At 47.0% G+C, this 10,751-nt stretch overlaps 1 non-coding gene across 1 annotated transcript; it reads left to right on the top strand.

Moving 5' to 3' along the window:
* The first annotated feature begins 304 nt into the window (after positions 1-304).
* Positions 305-385, top strand: TRNAL-CAG (transfer RNA leucine (anticodon CAG)). The gene has a single exon. It is a non-coding gene; the product is annotated as a tRNA-Leu (tRNA).
* Positions 386-10,751: the final 10,366 nt, after the last annotated feature.

Here is a 10,751-nt window from a genome sequence, read left to right as displayed (position 1 = left end):
TAAAATCACAGGAAGCAGTATGCAGCAGCAGCAGTAATTGACCCTGACATTTCACATATCCGGTAACAAAATGCATATATTTGAAGCACAAGAAATTTGTCACAGTCTAGAAATGCATTAGTTTCAGTTTCCAAAATCAGTACCATGTAATCCTTCTAACGCGGGTAATACTCGCATTATAGTAGCACTAGCACATCAATTTTGATCAATTACTCGCATGATTATAATACTCCAATGTAACCAGATGTCTACTTGGAGTAGATTCTGCGGATATATAAAGTTTAGTTTTCTGATTGAACACAACGTCAAGATGGCCGAGTTGGTCTAAGGCGCCAGTTTCAGGTACTGGTCCGAAAGGGCGTGGGTTCAAATCCCACTCTTGACATACTTTTCGTTCTTGTTTTTTTCTCTTGTATACTTATTACACAATTATTTTGCATTCTGAAACGTTCCCTCAATTTATTTATTTATGCATTCTGAAACGAGCAGCATTAGTTCATGCTTCAGATAGGATCGGTAGACAAAAAATTCAGACTGCGCCACAAAGCAGAGTCCATCTGTACAGAGAAACATTAGACATGGGATGCAGCAGTGACATCATATGGATACACTGGACAATATGCGATAGGTTCTGACCTTGCCTCCACGTTAAGATATCACCCACGTATCCCAAATCAAAGAGGTCACATTTCTTTTTTTTTGACGGAGCTACGGCAGGCTTACGCCGGCTTGAACCATTTCATTATAAGATAGAGTACATTTACGAAGGTGAGAGTTGGGGGCGAGGGTGAGATTACAAAAATAGTTGGGTTACAATCTCATAGATAAGTGGAACAACATAGTACACCTATCACGCAGATGGTTCACGGCCTGCTCGTTGGAGCATCTGTTGGACCAAAGTATGAGGTCGTCTGCAGCCGAGCGGGCGATGAGGTGGATAGGTTGCAGATCCTGCCTAAAAACTTTTGCATTTCTTCTTTTCCAGATATTCCAGAGAATAGCAATGATGACCGTTGATCGTGGTCTGTTGGCCAGGTCCATGCCCCAAAGATGCTGAAAGTCCGACGGTATTGTAGCAGAAAGAGAGACAGTTCCTGCCAAGGAGGGCGAAGATTGGGGCAATGAAGGAATAGATGACTCGTTGATTCAGAGGCTGGGCAGAACGGGCAGCAGTTGGAGTCAGATAGGCCCCTGTTGAAGCGTCTTTCGTTGGTGAAGAGTCGATTTTTACTTGCGAGCCATAGAAAAATTCTGCATTTGTTGGGTACATAATTTTTCCAAATGGCTGGAGCGAAGTAGTCGATAGGCTTGTCGCTCCAAATAGCCTTGTAAGCCGAGTTGCAAGTCAGCGGCTTGCCGTCGATACGTCCAATTCGTTTGTCATGTACTTGCACATTCAAGGAGGCAGTTGCCAGCATAGCGCACAGGTTTTCTAGTTCCAGCTCAGCGACATGAGAAAGGCGCGGTACCAAATCCAGATTAAAAGTAGGAATGCTTAGAACCCGGGCAACTGTGGCCGAGGGTCTGAGCGTATGGGGGAACAGAGCAGGGAAAATTGTTGCGAGATTATGGTTGGAGTTTTGTACCCAAAGATCCAGCCAAAAGGCGGTGGTCATACCATTGCCAATATGCACCTTGGTTATTGATTGGAAAAATTGAAGCCCCTTGGCAATGTCATGCCAAACATTAGATTCAAAAGGGTGAGGAGTATCAAGGTCCCGGTTATCATACCATCCATACTTGACAGCGAGGTGGGAGCGAGCCCCAGTATCAAAAGTTGAGTGAAGCTTATTTAGGTGGGAAAGCAGTAGGCAAGAGTTTAAGTGATGCAGAGAAGAAAAACCTAGACCCCCTCGAGAGAACGGCGCACACACAAATTACCAATCCACTTTACACTGTCCGCCTGAAACTTTATCTTGACCCGCCCAGAAAAAGGCCCTACAACGTTTATCGATTTCCTGGACAATACCCATAGGTAGCAGGAGAGCGGCCATGGCATAGAGTGGTAAGGCTCGAAGCACTGCCCTAACCAAAACAGCACGGCCTGCTAGGGTGAGGAGAACCCCTCGCCAACCCGCGAGACGACGATCAATCTTGTCAACGATGAAGAAGAAATCCTTTAGGTTTAATTTGTGAGTGGAGAGGGGAAGGCCAAGGTAGGATTGAGGGAACGATGCAACCGCGCAGCCAAAACTAGTTGCAAGTTGAGATGCAAGTTCCGGATCAACATGAATGGGAGCAAAAGTGCTTTTGTGGAAATTAATCACCAGACCCGTGGCGTTTGAGAAATCAAGAAGGATAGATTTTAAAGTTTGAAGTTGGTCATGGCCAGCTTGCAGAATGATAAGTGTGTCCTCAGCGTACTGTAGTACCGGGCAACGAATGCTCGGATCGATCGGGTGTGATAGAAGGCCATTAGCGGATGCCTGCAGGATCAGACGTTGCAACACATCGGCTACAATAATGAAGAGATAAGGAGAGAGCGAGTCGCCTTGACGAAGCCCCTGTCTGCAGTTGATCCATGGGCCAGGTTTACCATTAAGAAGCACAGCCGACTAGCTAGTCTGATTAAGATTATGAATCCAATCACACCACACCGGAGGGAAGCCCTTAGCTCTCATAATGGCAGACAAGGTTGTCCAAGACACGGAGTCAAAAGCCTTGCGGAAGTCTAGTTTTAGGACGATAGCCGATTTTTTTGCGTTTGAAGCAAGTTTGAACAATATCAGCAGCATAGGAAAAATTATGAGCAATACCTCTTCCCCTAATAAAAACGGACTGGTCCTAGTGAATGATTGAGGAGATAAAAGGTTGAGCTCTGGTGGCCAGGCATTTTGAGTTGATCTTGATGACACAGTTTTGCAGGGGAAACCGGCCTGAAGTTAGCGGGGGTCGTGGCTCCAACTCTTTTTGGAAGAAGCACAATGAAGGCTTTGTTGATCCCCGCTAACTCAGCGCAGCCCTTATGAAAATCATTCATCAGGTCACGGGATGCAGCAGTGACATCATATGGATACACTGGACAATATGCGATAGGTTCTGACCTTGCCTCCACGTTAAGATATCACCCACGTATCCCAAATCAAAGAGGTCACATTTCTTTTTTTTTGACGGAGCTACGGCAGGCTTACGCCGGCTTGAACCATTTCATTATAAGATAGAGTACATTTACGAAGGTGAGAGTTGGGGGCGAGGGTGAGATTACAAAAATAGTTGGGTTACAATCTCATAGATAAGTGGAACAACATAGTACACCTATCACGCAGATGGTTCACGGCCTGCTCGTTGGAGCATCTGTTGGACCAAAGTATGAGGTCGTCTGCAGCCGAGCGGGCGATGAGGTGGATAGGTTGCAGATCCTGCCTAAAAACTTTTGCATTTCTTCTTTTCCAGATATTCCAGAGAATAGCAATGATGACCGTTGATCGTGGTCTGTTGGCCAGGTCCATGCCCCAAAGATGCTGAAAGTCCGACGGTATTGTAGCAGAAAGAGAGACAGTTCCTGCCAAGGAGGGCGAAGATTGGGGCAATGAAGGAATAGATGACTCGTTGATTCAGAGGCTGGGCAGAACGGGCAGCAGTTGGAGTCAGATAGGCCCCTGTTGAAGCGTCTTTCGTTGGTGAAGAGTCGATTTTTACTTGCGAGCCATAGAAAAATTCTGCATTTGTTGGGTACATAATTTTTCCAAATGGCTGGAGCGAAGTAGTCGATAGGCTTGTCGCTCCAAATAGCCTTGTAAGCCGAGTTGCAAGTCAGCGGCTTGCCGTCGATACGTCCAATTCGTTTGTCATGTACTTGCACATTCAAGGAGGCAGTTGCCAGCATAGCGCATAGGTTTTCTAGTTCCAGCTCAGCGACATGAGAAAGGCGCGGTACCAAATCCAGATTAAAAGTAGGAATGCTTAGAACCCGGGCAACTGTGGCCGAGGGTCTGAGCGTATGGGGGAACAGAGCAGGGAAAATTGTTGCGAGATTATGGTTGGAGTTTTGTACCCAAAGATCCAGCCAAAAGGCGGTGGTCATACCATTGCCAATATGCACCTTGGTTATTGATTGGAAAAATTGAAGCCCCTTGGCAATGTCATGCCAAACATTAGATTCAAAAGGGTGAGGAGTATCAAGGTCCCGGTTATCATACCATCCATACTTGACAGCGAGGTGGGAGCGAGCCCCAGTATCAAAAGTTGAGTGAAGCTTATTTAGGTGGGAAAGCAGTAGGCAAGAGTTTAAGTGATGCAGAGAAGAAAAACCTAGACCCCCTCGAGAGAACGGCGCACACACAAATTACCAATCCACTTTACACTGTCCGCCTGAAACTTTATCTTGACCCGCCCAGAAAAAGGCCCTACAACGTTTATCGATTTCCTGGACAATACCCATAGGTAGCAGGAGAGCGGCCATGGCATAGAGTGGTAAGGCTCGAAGCACTGCCCTAACCAAAACAGCACGGCCTGCTAGGGTGAGGAGAACCCCTCGCCAACCCGCGAGACGACGATCAATCTTGTCAACGATGAAGAAGAAATCCTTTAGGTTTAATTTGTGAGTGGAGAGGGGAAGGCCAAGGTAGGATTGAGGGAACGATGCAACCGCGCAGCCAAAACTAGTTGCAAGTTGAGATGCAAGTTCCGGATCAACATGAATGGGAGCAAAAGTGCTTTTGTGGAAATTAATCACCAGACCCGTGGCGTTTGAGAAATCAAGAAGGATAGATTTTAAAGTTTGAAGTTGGTCATGGCCAGCTTGCAGAATGATAAGTGTGTCCTCAGCGTACTGTAGTACCGGGCAACGAATGCTCGGATCGATCGGGTGTGATAGAAGGCCATTAGCGGATGCCTGCAGGATCAGACGTTGCAACACATCGGCTACAATAATGAAGAGATAAGGAGAGAGCGAGTCGCCTTGACGAAGCCCCTGTCTGCAGTTGATCCATGGGCCAGGTTTACCATTAAGAAGCACAGCCGACTAGCTAGTCTGATTAAGATTATGAATCCAATCACACCACACCGGAGGGAAGCCCTTAGCTCTCATAATGGCAGACAAGGTTGTCCAAGACACGGAGTCAAAAGCCTTGCGGAAGTCTAGTTTTAGGACGATAGCCGATTTTTTTGCGTTTGAAGCAAGTTTGAACAATATCAGCAGCATAGGAAAAATTATGAGCAATACCTCTTCCCCTAATAAAAACGGACTGGTCCTAGTGAATGATTGAGGAGATAAAAGGTTGAGCTCTGGTGGCCAGGCATTTTGAGTTGATCTTGATGACACAGTTTTGCAGGGGAAACCGGCCTGAAGTTAGCGGGGGTCGTGGCTCCAACTCTTTTTGGAAGAAGCACAATGAAGGCTTTGTTGATCCCCGCTAACTCAGCGCAGCCCTTATGAAAATCATTCATCAGGTCACGGGATGCAGCAGTGACATCATATGGATACACTGGACAATATGCGATAGGTTCTGACCTTGCCTCCACGTTAAGATATCACCCACGTATCCCAAATCAAAGAGGTCACATTTCTTTTTTTTTGACGGAGCTACGGCAGGCTTACGCCGGCTTGAACCATTTCATTATAAGATAGAGTACATTTACGAAGGTGAGAGTTGGGGGCGAGGGTGAGATTACAAAAATAGTTGGGTTACAATCTCATAGATAAGTGGAACAACATAGTACACCTATCACGCAGATGGTTCACGGCCTGCTCGTTGGAGCATCTGTTGGACCAAAGTATGAGGTCGTCTGCAGCCGAGCGGGCGATGAGGTGGATAGGTTGCAGATCCTGCCTAAAAACTTTTGCATTTCTTCTTTTCCAGATATTCCAGAGAATAGCAATGATGACCGTTGATCGTGGTCTGTTGGCCAGGTCCATGCCCCAAAGATGCTGAAAGTCCGACGGTATTGTAGCAGAAAGAGAGACAGTTCCTGCCAAGGAGGGCGAAGATTGGGGCAATGAAGGAATAGATGACTCGTTGATTCAGAGGCTGGGCAGAACGGGCAGCAGTTGGAGTCAGATAGGCCCCTGTTGAAGCGTCTTTCGTTGGTGAAGAGTCGATTTTTACTTGCGAGCCATAGAAAAATTCTGCATTTGTTGGGTACATAATTTTTCCAAATGGCTGGAGCGAAGTAGTCGATAGGCTTGTCGCTCCAAATAGCCTTGTAAGCCGAGTTGCAAGTCAGCGGCTTGCCGTCGATACGTCCAATTCGTTTGTCATGTACTTGCACATTCAAGGAGGCAGTTGCCAGCATAGCGCATAGGTTTTCTAGTTCCAGCTCAGCGACATGAGAAAGGCGCGGTACCAAATCCAGATTAAAAGTAGGAATGCTTAGAACCCGGGCAACTGTGGCCGAGGGTCTGAGCGTATGGGGGAACAGAGCAGGGAAAATTGTTGCGAGATTATGGTTGGAGTTTTGTACCCAAAGATCCAGCCAAAAGGCGGTGGTCATACCATTGCCAATATGCACCTTGGTTATTGATTGGAAAAATTGAAGCCCCTTGGCAATGTCATGCCAAACATTAGATTCAAAAGGGTGAGGAGTATCAAGGTCCCGGTTATCATACCATCCATACTTGACAGCGAGGTGGGAGCGAGCCCCAGTATCAAAAGTTGAGTGAAGCTTATTTAGGTGGGAAAGCAGTAGGCAAGAGTTTAAGTGATGCAGAGAAGAAAAACCTAGACCCCCTCGAGAGAACGGCGCACACACAAATTACCAATCCACTTTACACTGTCCGCCTGAAACTTTATCTTGACCCGCCCAGAAAAAGGCCCTACAACGTTTATCGATTTCCTGGACAATACCCATAGGTAGCAGGAGAGCGGCCATGGCATAGAGTGGTAAGGCTCGAAGCACTGCCCTAACCAAAACAGCACGGCCTGCTAGGGTGAGGAGAACCCCTCGCCAACCCGCGAGACGACGATCAATCTTGTCAACGATGAAGAAGAAATCCTTTAGGTTTAATTTGTGAGTGGAGAGGGGAAGGCCAAGGTAGGATTGAGGGAACGATGCAACCGCGCAGCCAAAACTAGTTGCAAGTTGAGATGCAAGTTCCGGATCAACATGAATGGGAGCAAAAGTGCTTTTGTGGAAATTAATCACCAGACCCGTGGCGTTTGAGAAATCAAGAAGGATAGATTTTAAAGTTTGAAGTTGGTCATGGTCAGCTTGCAGAATGATAAGTGTGTCCTCAGCGTACTGTAGTACCGGGCAACGAATGCTCGGATCGATCGGGTGTGATAGAAGGCCATTAGCGGATGCCTGCAGGATCAGACGTTGCAACACATCGGCTACAATAATGAAGAGATAAGGAGAGAGCGAGTCGCCTTGACGAAGCCCCTGTCTGCAGTTGATCCATGGGCCAGGTTTACCATTAAGAAGCACAGCCGACTAGCTAGTCTGATTAAGATTATGAATCCAATCACACCACACCGGAGGGAAGCCCTTAGCTCTCATAATGGCAGACAAGGTTGTCCAAGACACGGAGTCAAAAGCCTTGCGGAAGTCTAGTTTTAGGACGATAGCCGATTTTTTTGCGTTTGAAGCAAGTTTGAACAATATCAGCAGCATAGGAAAAATTATGAGCAATACCTCTTCCCCTAATAAAAACGGACTGGTCCTAGTGAATGATTGAGGAGATAAAAGGTTGAGCTCTGGTGGCCAGGCATTTTGAGTTGATCTTGATGACACAGTTTTGCAGGGGAAACCGGCCTGAAGTTAGCGGGGGTCGTGGCTCCAACTCTTTTTGGAAGAAGCACAATGAAGGCTTTGTTGATCCCCGCTAACTCAGCGCAGCCCTTATGAAAATCATTCATCAGGTCACGGGATGCAGCAGTGACATCATATGGATACACTGGACAATATGCGATAGGTTCTGACCTTGCCTCCACGTTAAGATATCACCCACGTATCCCAAATCAAAGAGGTCACATTTCTTTTCTTTTGACGGAGCTACGGCAGGCTTACGCCGGCTTGAACCATTTCATTATAAGATAGAGTACATTTACGAAGGTGAGAGTTGGGGGCGAGGGTGAGATTACAAAAATAGTTGGGTTACAATCTCATAGATAAGTGGAACAACATAGTACACCTATCACGCAGATGGTTCACGGCCTGCTCGTTGGAGCATCTGTTGGACCAAAGTATGAGGTCGTCTGCAGCCGAGCGGGCGATGAGGTGGATAGGTTGCAGATCCTGCCTAAAAACTTTTGCATTTCTTCTTTTCCAGATATTCCAGAGAATAGCAATGATGACCGTTGATCGTGGTCTGTTGGCCAGGTCCATGCCCCAAAGATGCTGAAAGTCCGACGGTATTGTAGCAGAAAGAGAGACAGTTCCTGCCAAGGAGGGCGAAGATTGGGGCAATGAAGGAATAGATGACTCGTTGATTCAGAGGCTGGGCAGAACGGGCAGCAGTTGGAGTCAGATAGGCCCCTGTTGAAGCGTCTTTCGTTGGTGAAGAGTCGATTTTTACTTGCGAGCCATAGAAAAATTCTGCATTTGTTGGGTACATAATTTTTCCAAATGGCTGGAGCGAAGTAGTCGATAGGCTTGTCGCTCCAAATAGCCTTGTAAGCCGAGTTGCAAGTCAGCGGCTTGCCGTCGATACGTCCAATTCGTTTGTCATGTACTTGCACATTCAAGGAGGCAGTTGCCAGCATAGCGCATAGGTTTTCTAGTTCCAGCTCAGCGACATGAGAAAGGCGCGGTACCAAATCCAGATTAAAAGTAGGAATGCTTAGAACCCGGGCAACTGTGGCCGAGGGTCTGAGCGTATGGGGGAACAGAGCAGGGAAAATTGTTGCGAGATTATGGTTGGAGTTTTGTACCCAAAGATCCAGCCAAAAGGCGGTGGTCATACCATTGCCAATATGCACCTTGGTTATTGATTGGAAAAATTGAAGCCCCTTGGCAATGTCATGCCAAACATTAGATTCAAAAGGGTGAGGAGTATCAAGGTCCCGGTTATCATACCATCCATACTTGACAGCGAGGTGGGAGCGAGCCCCAGTATCAAAAGTTGAGTGAAGCTTATTTAGGTGGGAAAGCAGTAGGCAAGAGTTTAAGTGATGCAGAGAAGAAAAACCTAGACCCCCTCGAGAGAACGGCGCACACACAAATTACCAATCCACTTTACACTGTCCGCCTGAAACTTTATCTTGACCCGCCCAGAAAAAGGCCCTACAACGTTTATCGATTTCCTGGACAATACCCATAGGTAGCAGGAGAGCGGCCATGGCATAGAGTGGTAAGGCTCGAAGCACTGCCCTAACCAAAACAGCACGGCCTGCTAGGGTGAGGAGAACCCCTCGCCAACCCGCGAGACGACGATCAATCTTGTCAACGATGAAGAAGAAATCCTTTAGGTTTAATTTGTGAGTGGAGAGGGGAAGGCCAAGGTAGGATTGAGGGAACGATGCAACCGCGCAGCCAAAACTAGTTGCAAGTTGAGATGCAAGTTCCGGATCAACATGAATGGGAGCAAAAGTGCTTTTGTGGAAATTAATCACCAGACCCGTGGCGTTTGAGAAATCAAGAAGGATAGATTTTAAAGTTTGAAGTTGGTCATGGTCAGCTTGCAGAATGATAAGTGTGTCCTCAGCGTACTGTAGTACCGGGCAACGAATGCTCGGATCGATCGGGTGTGATAGAAGGCCATTAGCGGATGCCTGCAGGATCAGACGTTGCAACACATCGGCTACAATAATGAAGAGATAAGGAGAGAGCGAGTCGCCTTGACGAAGCCCCTGTCTGCAGTTGATCCATGGGCCAGGTTTACCATTAAGAAGCACAGCCGACTAGCTAGTCTGATTAAGATTATGAATCCAATCACACCACACCGGAGGGAAGCCCTTAGCTCTCATAATGGCAGACAAGGTTGTCCAAGACACGGAGTCAAAAGCCTTGCGGAAGTCTAGTTTTAGGACGATAGCCGATTTTTTTGCGTTTGAAGCAAGTTTGAACAATATCAGCAGCATAGGAAAAATTATGAGCAATACCTCTTCCCCTAATAAAAACGGACTGGTCCTAGTGAATGATTGAGGAGATAAAAGGTTGAGCTCTGGTGGCCAGGCATTTTGAGTTGATCTTGATGACACAGTTTTGCAGGGGAAACCGGCCTGAAGTTAGCGGGGGTCGTGGCTCCAACTCTTTTTGGAAGAAGCACAATGAAGGCTTTGTTGATCCCCGCTAACTCAGCGCAGCCCTTATGAAAATCATTCATCAGGTCACGGGATGCAGCAGTGACATCATATGGATACACTGGACAATATGCGATAGGTTCTGACCTTGCCTCCACGTTAAGATATCACCCACGTATCCCAAATCAAAGAGGTCACATTTCTTTTCTTTTGACGGAGCTACGGCAGGCTTACGCCGGCTTGAACCATTTCATTATAAGATAGAGTACATTTACGAAGGTGAGAGTTGGGGGCGAGGGTGAGATTACAAAAATAGTTGGGTTACAATCTCATAGATAAGTGGAACAACATAGTACACCTATCACGCAGATGGTTCACGGCCTGCTCGTTGGAGCATCTGTTGGACCAAAGTATGAGGTCGTCTGCAGCCGAGCGGGCGATGAGGTGGATAGGTTGCAGATCCTGCCTAAAAACTTTTGCATTTCTTCTTTTCCAGATATTCCAGAGAATAGCAATGATGACCGTTGATCGTGGTCTGTTGGCCAGGTCCATGCCCCAAAGATGCTGAAAGTCCGACGGTATTGTAGCAGAAAGAGAGACAGTTCCTGCCAAGGAGGGCGAAGATTGGGG

This window comes from Aegilops tauschii, chromosome 3 (assembly GCF_002575655.3).
Source record: "Aegilops tauschii subsp. strangulata cultivar AL8/78 chromosome 3, Aet v6.0, whole genome shotgun sequence".
NCBI lineage: Eukaryota > Viridiplantae > Streptophyta > Magnoliopsida > Poales > Poaceae > Aegilops > Aegilops tauschii.
Note: the sequence above shows the minus strand (reverse complement) of the source record. Positions and strands in the feature narration are given on the sequence as shown.